We start from the raw sequence: 15,840 nt of genomic DNA, 5'->3' as shown, positions 1-15,840 counted from the left end.
TTCTCTGATTCTCTGCCTGGACAATTTTTTTTCTTTTCTTTTCTCCCACCCCCGTCATTTCTCTCTTTGTATGGTATAAGGCTTCTTCCACTACCTTCAACCCCTTTTCAAAAATTTTCCAAGGTTTCTTCATCAAGCAAATCAAAGTACACCAGGTGGAAGTCCCAAACCACCACTGTGGGTAGGGAGATAAGGCAGCCAGAGTCACAACAACAGACAGCACACAACACACTCCAAAAACATCCCCTGAAGGGCCGAGCCATGGACAGTGTATGATCCCTTCTTAATATAATGTTGCATGCAGGTGCGGGACACATAATAAGCTATTAAAACACACAAGGGACAGAAAACTAGCCAAAATGATGAAATGGAAGAATTCTCCTCAAAAGAAACCAGGGAGAAATGACAGAGAATTGCTCAAAATAGGTATACAAAATATATCGGACCAGGAATTTAGAATAATAGTCATAAAAGTAATATCTGGGATTAAAAAAAGCATAGAAGACAGTAGAGAATCTGTTGCTACAGAAATCAAGGAACTAAGAAACAGTCACGACAAATTAAGAAATGCTGTAAATGTGCAAAATAAACCAGATGCAGGGACAGCAAGGATATAGGAGCCAGCGAGGAGAATAAATGAAACAGAATATAAAATTATGGAAAACAATGAACCTAGAAAAAAAGAGATAAGAAAATATTAGACTATGAGAGGAGAATTAGAAAACTATGTGTTTCAGTGAAACACAATAATATCCGTATCATATGAGTTCCAGAAGAAGAAGACGTGACAGAAAGAAACAGAAAGTTTACTTGAACAAATTACAGCTGAAAACTTCCCTAATTTGGGGAAGCAGGCAAACATACGAATTAAGGAGGCACAGAGAACTCCCTTCAGATATAACAAAAATAGTTTTTCTCCACAGCATATTATAGTGAAACTGGCAAAATACAAAGAGAGAGAGAGAATTCTGAAACCAGCTAGGGACAAATGGGACTTGGCCTACATTAGACACATAAAGGTAATAGCAGACCTGTCCACTGAACTTGGAAGGCCAGAGGGAGTGGTAGGAAATATTCGATGTACTGAATAAGAAAAATATGCAACCAAGAATCCTTTAACCAGCAAAGCTGTCATTCAGGATAGGAGAGATAAAGGCTTTCACAGACAAACAAAAACAGAAGGAGTTCATGACCACTAAACCAGTCCTGCAAGTGATCCTAAGAGGGACTCTGTGAATCCAATGCTGCAAAGACTACAAAGAACCAGAGACATCACCACAAAAAATATTTTTGGAAAGCCTCCAAATGCATGGAAGTTAAAGAACATCCTAGTAAAGAATGAATGGGTCAACCAGGCAATTAAAGAAGAAACAAAGATATATGGAAGCAAATGAAAATGAAAACGCAACAGTTCATACCCTTTGGGATGCAGCAAAGGCAGTCCTAAGGGGGAAAAATCCATTGCAATCCAGGCCTACCTCAAAAAACAAGAAACATCCCAAATACAAAATTTAAGCACACACCTAAAGGAACTAGAAGCAGAACAGCAAAGAAACCCTAAAGCCAGAAGAAAAGAAATAATAAATATTAGAGCAGAAATAAACAGTATAGAAACCAAAAAGAAACAGTTGAACAGATCAATGAATCTAAGTGCTAGTTTGTTGAAACAATAAACAAAATTGATAACCTCCTAGCCAGACTTCTCAAAAAAAAAAAAAAAAAGAGAGAACCCAAACAGATAATGTCACGAATGAAAGAGGAGAGATCACAACCAACACCAGAGAAATACAAACAATTATTAGAGAATACTATGAGAAATTATATGCCATCAAACTGGACAACCTAGAAGAAATGGACAAATTCCTAGACACCCACACACTACCAAAACTCAAATAGGAAGAAATAGAAAATTTGAACAGACCCATAACCAGTGAAAAAATTGAATCAGTTATCAAAAATCTCCCAAAACATAAGAGTCCTGGGCCAGATGGCTTTCTAGGGGAATGCTACCAGATATTTATTTTTTTATTTTTGAGAGAGAGAGAGAACAGGGGAGGATCAGAGACAGAGAGGGAGATACAGAATCTGAAGACAGGCTCCAGGCTCTGAGCTAGCTGTCAGCACAGAGCCCGATGCAGGGCCCGAATACACGAACCGAACACACGAACCGTGAGATCACAACCTGAGCCAAAGTCAGACGCTTAGCTTACTGAGCCACCCAGACACCCCTGCCACCAGATATTTAAAGCAGAGTTAAGACCTATCCTCCTCAAGTTGTTCCAAAAATAGAAACGGAAGGAAAGCTTCTGGACTCATTCTATGAAGCCACCATTATCTTGATTCCCAAACCAGAAAGAGATCCTACTAAAAAGGAGATTACAGGCCAATGTCCCTGATGAACATCGATGCAAAAGTTCGCAACAAGATACTAGCAAATCAATTTCAACAGCACATAAAAAGAATTATTCATGATCAAGTGGGATTCATTCCTGGGCTGCAGGGCTGGTTCAATATTCACAAATCAATCAATGTGATGCATCACATTAACAGAAGAAAGGATAAGGCCCATATGATCCTATCAATAGATATAGAAAAAGTATTTGACAAAATACAGCATCTTTTCTTAATAAAAATCCTCAAGAAAGTCGGGGTAGAAGGAACATACCTTAACATCATAAAAGCCATTCATGAAAAGCCCACAGCTAATATCATCCTCAATGGCAAAAAAACTGAGAGTTCTCCCCTAACATCAGGAACATGACAGGGATATTCAGTCACCACTGTTATTTAACATAGTGTTGGAAGTCCTAGTATAAGCAATCAGACAACAAAATGAAATAAAAGGCATCAAAATTGGCAAAGAAGAAGTCAAACTTTCACTTTCACAGACGACATCATATTCTACATGGAAAACCTCAAAGACTCAAATCAAAAAGCTGCTAGAACTGATCTGTGAATTCAGCAAAGTTGCAGGATACAAAATCAATGTACAGAAACTCGTTGCATTTCTATACACCAATATTGAAGCAACAGAAAGAAAAATCAAGAAGTTGATCCAATTTACAATTGTACTAAAAACCATAAAATACCTAAGAATAATGTAACTGAAGTTGTAAGAGATCTGTATGCTGAAAACTATAGAAAGCTTATGAAAGAAACTGAAGAAGTCACAAAGAAATAGAAAAGCATTCCATGCTCATAGATTGGAAGAACAAATATTGTTAAAATGTCAATGCTACCCAAGCAATCTACACATTCAATGCAATCCCCATCAAAATTGCATTGGACTTCTTCTCAAAGTTAGAACAAACAATCTGAAAATTTTTATGGGACCACAAAAGACCCGTAATAGCCAAAGTCATGCTGAAAAAAGAAAAACAAAGGGGGAGGCATCACAATCCCAGACTTTAGCCTCTACTACAAAGCTGTAATCATCAAGACAGTATGGTGTTGGCTCAAAAACAGATGCATAGACCAATAGAACAGTATAAAATCGAGAACCCAGAATTGGAGCCACAAATGTATGGCCAACTACTCCTTGACAAAGCAGGAAAGAGTATATCCAATGAAAAAAAGATAGTCTTTTAGGCAAATGGTGCTGGGAGAACTGGACAGCAACATGTAAAAGAGTGAGATTGAACAACTTTCTTACACCGTACACAAAAATAAACTCAGAAGGGATCAAAAACCTAAATGTGTGACAGAAAACCATCAAAACCCTAGAGGAAAAAAAGGCAAGAACCTCTTTAACCTCAACCGCAGTAATTTCTTGCTCAACACATCTCTGAAGGCAAAGGAAATAAAAGCAAATGTCTTGGGACTTCATCAAGATAAAAAGCTTCTGCACTGCAAAGGAAACAATCAACATAACTAAGAGGCAATTGACAGAATGAGAAAATATATTTGCAAATTGCATATTGGATAAAGGATTGGTATCCAAAATCTATAAGGAACTTACGAAACTCAACACCCAAAATAACAAATAATCCAGTGAAGAAATGGGCAGAAGACATGAATAGACACTTTTCCAAAGAAGACATCCAGATGGCCAACAGACACATGAAAAAGATGCTCAATGTCACTTATCATCAGGGAAATACAAATTACAACCACATTGAGATAGCACCTCACACCTGTCAGAGTGGCTAAAATTAACAACTCAGGAAACAAGAGATGTTGGTGAGGATGTAGAGAAACAGGAACTCTCTTGCACCATTAGTGGGAATGCAAACTGGTGCAGCCACTCTGGAAAACAGTGTGGAGGTTCCTCAAAAAATTAAAAATAGAACTACCCTAGAACCCAGCAATAGCACTACTAGGGATTTACCCAAGGGATACAGGAGTGCTGATGCATAGGGGCACTTGTACCCCAATGTTTATAGCAACAATAGCCAAATTATGGAGAAAGCCTAAATGCCCAGCAACAGATGAATATATAAAGAAGATGTGGTTTATATATACAGTGGATACTACTTTAGAATGAGAAAGAATGAAATCCTGCCATTTGCAACAATGTGGATGGAACTGGAGGGTATTATACCAAGTGAAATAAGTCAGTCAGAGAAAGACAGATATCATATGTTTTCACTCATGTGGAACTTGAGACACTTAACAGAAGGGAAGGGAAGGGGAAAAAAATAGTTTCAAACACAGAGAGAGGCAAACCATAAGAGACTCTTAAATACAGAGAACAAACTGAGGGTTGATGGGGGACTGGGGGTGAGGGGGAAATTGGTGATGGACATTGAGGAGGGCACTTGTTGGGATGAGCACTGGGTGTTGGATGTAAGCAAGGAATCAAGGGAATCTACCCTCCAAAACCAAGAGCACACTGTATACACTGCATGTTAGCTAACTTGACAATAAATTATATTTTTAAAAAGGAAATTAAAAAACACTAAAAAGAAATGCAGATTCTGATTCAGTAGGTCCCAGGGGGGCCAGGATTCACTATTTCTAGGAGTTCTATCTGCTGCTATTTGTAGTAGGCTAATGACCTCCAGAGATTTCAGGGTCTTAAAATCTGACGTCTGTGAATGTCACCTCTCTGGCAGAGGGTGTTTGCAGATGGGATCTTGGGTGGGGCCCTGAATGTAATCCCAAAGTTCCCTAGAAGGGAAGGTGGGGGGATCTGACTGCAGCACAAGGCGGCGTGACCCCGAAGCAGAATGTTCTGCTGCTGGCCCTGAGGATGGAGGCAGGGGCCGCAAGCCAAAGGATGCAGCTCTAGAAGCCGGAAAAGGCAAGTAAACGGATCTTCCTGGGACCTCTGGAGGGAGCCTGGCCCTGCCACTGCCTTCATTTCAGACTAGTTAAGTGATGTCATACTTTGACTTCCAGAACTGAAAGATATCGTGTGTTGTTTTAACACAGTGACTGTGCAAATGTTTCTGTCCCACCAAAATTTCCACATTAAAATCTGAAAGTACAGTATTAGGAGGTGGGGCCTTTGGGAGAGGATTAGGTCATGAGTGGAGAGGCTTCATGAATGGGATTAGTGCCCTGATACAACCAACCCAAGAGGGACTCCTGGTGGCTCAGTTAGTTGAGCATCTGATTCTTTTTTTTAAAAATATAATTGATTGTCAAATTGGCTAACATACATTGTATACAGTGTGCTCTTAGTTTTGGGAGTAGATTCCCAAGATTCATTCCTTACATACAATATTCAGGAGCATCTGACTCTTGATTTCAGTTTGAGTCTTGATCCCAGGGTTGAGGGATCGAGTCCTGTGCCAGGCTCCACATTCAGCAAATCTGCATAGCAAATTATCCTTTCAGGACCCCACTTATCATCGAATTATGAGTAGAAAATGATACATGAAAAACAAAGACATGATTAATTGAATAGAGTAAAATATTCAGGTCAAGATGCATGAATAGACTTCTTTCATAACAGTTTGACGTACTTATTTTGAGAGAGAAGGAGAACATGTGCAAGCAAGGGACAGAGAAAAGACCATGACCTGAGCCAGAATCGAGAACTGGATGCCCAACCGACTGAGCACCCCACACGAATAAACTAGTAACAGAAAGAGAATTCAGCCTCAACCATTTACAGAACACACAGCATCGCCACATTTTAGCAAAATGCAAATGAGGACATCAGACACATTATAATGATTTGTTTTACAAATGCATTAAATTCTCTCATACCTCTGCAATAAGGTATCATAAATGCAGTGAAAGAAGTTAGTGAAAAAAGTGTGATCATCCTTCCTCACGCTCTGCCCACGCATCTTCCGGGAAACCACAGGCTGTTGCTCACCAGACTTGGCGTGAGGCTTTGAGCCTGCTGCTTTTCCTACTGCATTATAACTGATGTGCCCCAAACAGACTCTGAACACCAGGAGAAATCGGTCAGCCTGTGTAAGAGATGGTCCAGTGGCGCTCCTGGGAGTCCTGCACTTGACTGTGCAGATGGCAAGTCTGATTCCAGCCACACTGCAAGGGCAGCTGAATGTTCCGGGGCCTCTAGGAGCAGGTGCAATGCCAATGGGGATGGACTCATCCTCCAGGTACCCGGTCCAGGTATAACAAGAGAGAAAATCCCAGGGCCCCCTGGGTGGCTTAGTCAGTTGAGTGCTCGACTCTTGATATCAGTTGAAGTCACGATCCCAGGTTCATGGGATTGAGCTCTGTGTCAGGCTCCACACTGAGCATGAAGCCTGCTTACGATTCTCTGTCTCTCTGTCTCTCTCTCCCTCTGCTCTTCTCCCCTACTTGCATTCTCTCTCTAAAAGAAAAGAAAAGAGAAGAGAAAAATCCCAGTATTAGCCATGATGAAATGGAAAGCTATTAGGCCAAGGTCCCAGACACTAGACAAGAAGCAAGTCTTTAGATTCATGAAGATACATACAAAGAATTAGAATAGGCCAAGTCACTGTTTATCAGAAGATTAGTGTGGACTCCTCATGGATTGCGCTGGACCCCATGTGAACCCTTCATCCCTCTGGACTTAAAGCAGATCCAGACTATAAAGCACATTCCCTTGCACCCTTGTTCCTAGTCTCTTTACCCTAATATTGGTCCCTGAAATCGTACTACTCTTTACCAAGAAGGGACAAACCAAGATGAGACAATGGAAAACAGAAAAAGAGTATTTTCCTTGAGGCTTAAGATAGATTGCTTAAGACACCAGGCTTGGGCCTTCCTAATAAGGAAGCTGGGGAAATAGACTTGGGTGGTAGTCTGGACTTGGAATAACACAGCAGAGAGCAGTTTGAGGGAAAATAATAATCCAAATAAGAAAAGGGATCTTCAAATGCCAGCGTCACAGAATGAAGACTCTCTTGGAATTCTTACATCCACCATTTCAGTGGCCCCGTTGTGCCAGACCCCTGATTTATATCATCTTCCTCACAGTGAGGGATGCTCTTGAGCTCATCTTTAAGGCTACAACATGCCGCTAACAATATTTATCCTATATTTAACGGTGTTGCCACAAGACCAACATAGCACAGTACTGCCTGACTGCTAAATAAATTTAACTCCAGAAATAATGTAAAAGCTAAGATTTAATGGACTATCCCAGTGAAGCTCAAAGAAGTGTTACATTATGGGACACTCGTAGAGTTGTCCTAAAATCCACTTCACCCGTGTCTGTTCCCCCGGGTTCCGTTTGTTGATGCGACTGTTTTCCTAGGACCTAGCTTCTCTCTCTCCTACCCAGATTGTCTCTCGAAAGCTCCAGCTCAAGTTGGCTGGGGTCTGGCCGTAGACTTGGCCTCCCAGGGAATCAGTGGAGTCTAGCATAGAACAGCCCGTCCCTGTGCCTCCCATGGGACACGAGCACGGGGCCCCTGGGCACCAGAGCCAGGAGCTCCAGTGCCGACTCAGCTCCTTGATGAAAGGCTGCTTTGGACTAGAGGTTACACACGGCTCTGCTCACCCCTCATCTGTGACCCTGTGGCAGGAAGACTAATGCACCAGATTAAACCCGGAGCAGAGGCAAAATCTTAAAGCTAATCGGAATGAGGGTTCATAAAGGCAGAATTTCTAGTTGCCTTTAAAAAACTCACTGGCAACCTCTAGTGGGACTTGATACTCAGAGTGTAAAACCCATGGGTTATAGTTGCCATGCATTCAAGGACCGACCTTTACTGCCTAGGCATTTTCTTCGGCAACGATCTTTCTTTTACCCATCATTGTTGCCGGTTGGATAATTCTAAACCACAAACAAGGGTTAGTACAGCCATATTCTCCTAGGAAAAGTTTGTAAGTGTACTTGCCTCCTCTTGGAAGCCAGAGAAAAGTAAAAGAAAATCTCAGGAAAAGCACAACTATTACCGTATGATATAATTCATAATTATCAAGAAGGCCCTTGACACACATTATGCATAGAGAAATATTCACACTAAAAGAAATATAATAAAAATACTTTAAAAAAAAACAAAAGCTTAGGATTTTAAGAAGAAGTCATGTTCTACAAAAGAAAACATAGGCAGAAGGAATTTTTCCAAAAGTGTTGATGAGGCAGTCGCCCTTTGTGTAAACTATTTAAAGGCAGAATATTACAGTAGAACATCGTAACAATCTAGTCAGGAACTTAATGTCATGGTAAGGTAATTAGTAGAGATTTACATTTGAGTTAAATCTTTATCCTTCATAACTAATGTTCTCTAGATGTTGTAGTTTGACAGGTACATACACTTCCCTCATTTTCATTAAAAAAAGAAAGTGAAAGTAGCCTTGATGATTTATATTAGCAAAAGCCTTTGTGTCAATAACCTTTCCCCCTCAAAGTTTCTCTTTTATTACTACTATAATCTGAGTCAAACTTCTTTAAAAATTAGGCTTTTTAAAAATTAAGTCTGAATTAAAGTAGTTGTGGCTTTTAATTTTCTATTTCTAGACCAATGCCAGTTAAAACCAGACAGAGCACATGACTCTGTCTCTCTTAGAGATATTCACAACAGCTTGTCTGGTCCTCCCTTCCAACGACTTCATTCCAATTCCTCTGGCCTGTTCCAAGTTCATGCACTGAGGACTGAATTCCCTAGCCTTGCTATTTATTTGTTTCACCCATGCAATTTAAGATTATTCTCTCATATTATCCTTGGGGACAAAACACATTCAATACCATTTCATAAAAACTATTTCTTTAGAAATGGTGATCTCATCCCCTCCAACTACCCTCCGATCACACACCATTTCCTGATGTACTCCATGGCTTCAAATCTGCCTCCTGCCGTTCCTGTGTTCTTTACAAGCGTAACGCCCCTTTTTCCTGTTTTCTGGTCAGCACAAGCATTTGCTGACCTGACCGGTAGCAACCAGGAATATGGCAGGGGAAAAGATCATGATCTTTAACCCTAAAGCTCACGGAGAAAACCTCCCAAACATCTAAATAATCCACCATAGAATCTATCGTATATATGTAATCCATAAAAATTTCAAAACCTATCTAAAATTTTATTGATTGTTCAATTTGCCCTGTTTTCACTTCTTGGAGTAATGAGTATATTACTGTAAGAAGCTGCCTCTTTTTTTTTCATGTTAGAAATAACACAGAAGTAAGATTAGCAGGAGCCGGGTGTCGTGCTTAAATAATCGGAATGCCCATGATCCTGTTCTTGGAAGCAGCTGGGTGAGTAATCATTGTTCGGTGTCCTTGTGTGGGTGCAGCTTGATTATTCTTATCTGGGTCTCCCTCGAGCTCTGCTCACAGGAAGGGTAGAAAGTTCCTCACGGTAATGAGAAGGAAGCCTGTGACTGGCACAGAATATGACGTCTGCAGAAAAGCAGTTTGAGAGCCGCGAAAAGACTGACAGAACAGTGTAGACGGGATGGGCTGCTCCACGGGAGACGCAGGATCACGGGCCTGGAGGGCTGCAGGCGCCAGTCTACCTCTCGGACACAGGAGACGACATGCTGTATTTTGTGGTCACACTCTCAGATGATGTGTACCATGCTCATTTCATGTTGTAAACATTTATTGAGCACTTCTAAGGTTGGCTATGTACCCATCAGCAAAGATGGAGTCCTTTCTGGAGTTTTCATTCCAGTGAGGAGGGGGGGGAACAGAGACTATAAATTAGACACATAATTAGTTACTTAATTAGAATAAAGGGGGAAATGGGGTGCCTGGGTGGCTCAGTCGGTTAAAATGTCCAGTTTTGGCTCAGGTCATGATCTCGAGGTTCCTGAGTTCGAGCCCCGTGCTGGGCTCTGTGCTGACAGCTCAGTGCCTGGGGCCTGCTTGAGATTCTGTCTCCCTCTGCCCCTCCCCCACTCACTCTGTCTCTCTCTTAAAATAACAGAAAGACATAAAAAAATTAAAAAATATAGTGAGATCATGTCTGTGTATACGTGTGCATCCTTTCTATTTTTGTCACGTTTTTAAAAATGTCTATTTATTTTGAGAGAGCAAGTGGGGAACAGGCAGAGAGACAGGAAGAGAGAGAATCTCAAGCAGGTTCTGCGCTGTCAGTGCAGAGCCTGATGCAGGACTTGATTGAAAGAAATGAGGGATCATAACCTGAGCTGAAATCAAGAGTCAGTTGTTCAGCCGACTGAGCCACCCACGCACCCTGAGATTTGAATTAGTTAATAAATCTTTAAACTGCTTGTGCCATTTTAACAAAAGATTATTTTTTATGCCCTGTTAAAGAGCAAGAATGGCCAGAAATGGCATTAGCAGGGAAAATACCAGCTACAAAATATGAGTCAACGGGCAGAGGTGCTGGTTAGGGTCCAGCACGAAGCAGGGCTGTGACCAAACAGTGGCATCTTCCTGCGTGCTGTTAGGACCCAGGACTGAAGGGCTTGATGACTGTAGCTAACCCTCTCCTCCACAGGGACTTCTGTGGCACCTGTCTACCAAGCAGCACATCTTTAATTGTCCTGAACTTACCTCAGGTTTCAAGGATGCTCGTTGTTTTAATATTCTGACATTGAACGTGGCGAGCAAGCCCGCTTTAGACTTAGGTCACAACTTTGATGATTTCATATGCCTCCTCGATTCTTAGCTTTCCTAGATTCAGTATGTCCAATTACTTGGCACATTTCCTCTCTCTGCCCCGCTGTGTTTCCCACACTCTGTTAAATTATTTCTCGTCCCCTGGATCTCCCCCACCTTCCTCCTTAATCCCTGCCTCCCCTCTTCCGTCGCCACACACACACACACACACGCACACACAGCAGAAAATGAGTTTCTTGTAAGCAGAGGCTACTATAGGCACAAAAAAATCATCTTTATTTAATGATTTTTGACTTCCAAATGTAGTCAGGATAAATAATAGCAACAGCAAATATATTTGTTTACAAAATATTTTGCCATTTATTGTCTTTGATCCTCAAAGCAACTCTGTGAGGCAGGTAGGTCCAATAACATTGTTTTCCCAAAGCAGAGAAGACTCTGAGGTGCAGAGAAGTTTGGTGACTTGCTTAAAATCATACCAGCTGGAGGTCTAAAGGGTAGGGCTTCAGACCTGATGATAAGACCCAGAATCCTGAACCCACTCATGGACCTGGTAATAATTTGAGCTGCAATTTCTGAATTTGATTCTGTATCACCCAGAACTGCATATAGCACAAAGGTGGAATATTTCCTTTTTTCTTTTAATGCTTTACCCCATCCGTTTTATTGGATATTATTTTAGCTAGTCTGGTACATTAGGCCAGTATCCTTCTAGAGAATAGTATGCAATCTCTCCTTATTCTATCCTGAGTTATCAGCCTCTAAGAAAATTACAATAATTCAGTAAGGGCCTCTGTCTTTATTAAAGCATAGTGAAAATTTTCCTGTCCATTCACATAGACTGGCAAGTTCTATGATTTAACTTTCCTGGCCTTTTCCTAGTAAAAACAAATGTCATCTCTGCATACTTTATATTACAAAGTATATTTACACAGTAATTTGTGGCAAGTGTTTTTTGTTTTCTAGAGAGAGAAAGAGGGTGGGGCAGAGGGAGAGAGAGAGAGAGAGAGAGAGAGAGAGAGAATGAATCTTGAGCAGGCTCCACACTTGATCAGCACGGAGCCTGACACAGGGCTTGATTCCACAACCCTGGGATCATGACCTGACCGAAAATCAAGAGTCAGATGCTCAACAGACGAGCCACCCAAGCACCCTAATTTGTGGCAAATGTTAAGCAAGATAAGTCATGCACTGATCACTGAGGAATGACACTGCGAGATTCCTGCATCCATAGTCCATTCAGCCTTGCTTCTGGTTTCTGCCTCTGACCCATTCCCATTCCTGTACAAAGCAGCCTTCTTGTATGTACTCAGGTAAAGCTGTAAAGTCTTCATTGGTATGATGCTTGGAGTGACAGAACTATTAAGACCACTCTCTGTGAAACACCCCTGAATTACCCGCCTGTACACATTTACTACCGCCGATCAAGTGATACGCATTCATTCAGCACATGCTCACTACGGTTGTATTCTCTCATGCCCTTGTAGGAGAGAACCGTCCCAAACCACTTTTAACCATTCCTTGGCTAACCACTTAGTCATTGGTCTTTGGAAGTCCAAAACACCTGTCAGCACAACCCTCTACTCTTCCCCAGGCATGGCTCTCCAGTTTGTCATTCCTCATTCTATGAACAGTTTAACTTCTGACTCAGTCTTCCTCTTTGTCTCAGGGATGTCCTCATTCTAATTTCCATGAAAGGGTAAAGAGTAAGCAACAAGGAAGCACTGGTAACTGGTAGAGTGAGTTACTCTTTGTGCTTCCATCCTTAAGTCCTTAATACCAACACATATTGGACATTTAAAGGTACTGGCATTGCACCATTTATCATTTCATTTATGCAAGCCAAAGTGCTTACTTAACTCCTAAAGAGGCAGAGTAGCATCCCAGGTAAGATGATGGGCTTTGCAATTAGTAAGAGCTGTGTTCACACCCACACCCATTAGTGATGAAACCCTCAGCAAGGCACTTACCTTCTCTAAACTTCATTTTGCTTGTCTGTAATGTAGGGACAGTAATAGTTCCTACCTCACTTAACACAGTGCCTCGGTTAGGATGACTGTCAGAAATTGTTAGCTATTGTTACTTACGCGTGATTATTATTGACATTTAAAAGTGCTTACATACTTGGATCTACTGTCAGTCCTCATACACCTCCTGACAACTACTGCTGCTGTCTGAACTGAGGCTGCTAACTGTACAGAAAACAGAACTTCCGTCTTCGCTGTAGTGGAAGAGGGAAGCCTCGTGCAAGATGGTTGTGCAAGGCTGCTGCCCTTGTGAAACTTACATATCACAGTCTGGGCACAAACAGTACTTACCCGTCACAATGACTTTGGAAGCCAGTGTTGTCTGAAGGTCTGGGCACTAGTCTATAAGCAATTCAGCCTCCTGACAACATACAGGATGGTTTTAGTATTACTTCCTACTCTGAGTTATTTACTCTTGAAAGGCAGGATTCAGTTGTTTTCCTTTTACATATCTTGCAAAGATTTCAGGAACTTGAGGTAAATCATGCCCTAAATTTCAAAATGAAAGCGGCTAATTTCTTCCAAGGCTGAAATGTAGAAAATTACTTTTCCTACTTATCTCTCTGCCAATTAGAAATAATACAGATGAAAAATCTAAAGAGACTATCCATTTACATCCTCAAGAAGACAGCGGTGTAAATCCTCCAACTCTGCAAACAAATCAGGAAAACAGCAGGTGCCTAATGTTGAATTCATAACGTTGTCAATAACTCAGATATGGAAAGTGAGAACAGGATTTGCATAAGGTATTGCTCTAGCTGGATCCCTGGGACCCCAGAGTTAGAAAGTTCTCCAGGAACCGGAAATGCCTTGATTGTTGTTTTTCTTAGATTCTTGTTTCCAGGGAGTTGGTGATGGCTGTCAGTGCTGTGCACAGGGCACGGTTTTCTCAAAGCATTCCTGTATTTTTGTGCCATGATGCTATACACCTTCAAGAAGAAGCAAGCTTTTGTTTTTCTTGTGGAACACAGCATTTGGCACTCGGGTGGTCCTGGTCCCCCACTTCCTTTGCCTTCAATGTGCAGCATCAGCTCAGGATCCTGTGGAGACATTGCATTTACCTCCCCCTGCTTTCTGACTCCCACTGAATTCTCTGCCTCACCTGGCCTCCTGGGACTGCTCGCTCCTTCCTGTCCTCCCTCAAGGGGCTAGTCCCCATGCCTCATCCCTGCATTCCATGGAGTCAAAGTACCAACTTACTACCATAGCTGTTGTGTGGTTGATATTTAGCTGTTTGCTAAAGGACAGGGGTGAAAGGGGAAATTACCACATCATGTGTGCCAAAATGGCATGCAATGTAGAAATGAGTATTAGAAATCACTGGACAATGGGCGCCTGTGTGGCTCAGAAGGTTGTTTCCAACTTTAGCTCAGGTCACAATCTCAAGACTCGAGGGTTCAAGCCCCACACTGGGCTTGTGTGCTGACAGCTCAGAGCCTGGAGCCTGCTTCAGATTCTGTGTCTCCCTCTTTTTCTACCCCTCTCCCACTCATACTCTGACTTGCTCTCTCTCAAAAGTAAGTAAGTAAGTAAGTAAGTAAGTAAATAAATAAATAAATAAATAAATAAAATAAAGACTGGACTAAAAAGTGACTGTTTTTGTAAATCAAGTTACAGGAACACAGCCTCCCCCACTGTTTGCCTATTCATGGCTGCTTTCAAGATGCAACAGCAGAGTTGAGCAGAAGCCACAGGGACCTAAACTGCCTGGTTGTCTTTACAAAACTTAATTTAAAAACGATTTCACAAGAGGGCTTAAAATATCATTTGATTTCTCCTTCCTGCTCAGTTATCTACCTAAACACTTTACCACCTTTCTTCCAATCTAACTTGCATAAATCAGGCTAGAAATCGCTCCCCTGAGGAGCTCCCGAAGTGCTCCAGTACAAAGTGATGTCTTTCTTTAAAACTCACACCACTTCCTGTCTATAACATTTTTTCAATAAGCTATTTATTCAAGACTAATAAGTGCTCATTAACAAAGACAGAATATAAAGAAAAATATAAAGAATATAAAAATTACTTGTAATAGCCTCCACTCAGTGGTTAGCATTTTAAGTTTCTTTTCTTTAATTATTGTTTTATATTTGCAAGATTATACACTGAGATTATATTCACTGTATAATATTGAATCCCGATTTTGTTTTCACCAAATGAAAACCATTTTAGCATTAAATTCTTATATATCACACAGAAGTCAGTGTCATTTGTTTTTTGCCTGTTAACACTATTGTATTCACTTGCTCATTCCTCCATTCTTCAAACATGAATTAGTCACTTATAACATGTACTATACATTGTGCTTATGTTTTCTTTCTCATGCTAACTTATGAGTAACGATCTCTTTTTAAATTCCCTCAAATTTTTGTGCATAGACTTAATCAAATGAGTATAGATATTTGAGAGGAAGTTGTTTGAAATTTCATTTTAACTAATTTTTTGGAAATGTTTTTTTACATCAAGGTGCATCTCAAATTGTATACACTGAGTGTTGACCACTATTTTAATAATAATAATATAGGAAGTATGTAATGAATTTGTCTCAAATCTCTTTCTTATGATTGGGATTTTGGCTACAGTATTCCACAAGAGCAAGGTCGATCGTCTGTGGCAACATATGGTAGACAAGGAGTGAGTTAGTGTCTGTGCCAAGCTTAAGACCCATGCGCCCAAGCCAGGTGCAAGGACAGAGAAGGCGGTACAGGGAAAGAGGCGGGCTCCAAAGCCGTGTGCTGAAGGACATGAGCATGTCCCAAGATGACGCAGGGAACAGATGATGCTGGGAAGTCTTGCAGGTAGAAAGGGCACAAGGATGGAGGATCAGGTGGCAACAGTAATGGGGGGGGGGGGAGGCCCGGCTGTCTGGTGAGCCGAGGGACCTCATCACGGATC

This window comes from Suricata suricatta, chromosome 3, assembly GCF_006229205.1.
Source record: "Suricata suricatta isolate VVHF042 chromosome 3, meerkat_22Aug2017_6uvM2_HiC, whole genome shotgun sequence".
Classification (NCBI taxonomy): Eukaryota; Metazoa; Chordata; class Mammalia; order Carnivora; family Herpestidae; genus Suricata; species Suricata suricatta.
This window is presented reverse-complemented; position numbering follows the sequence as displayed.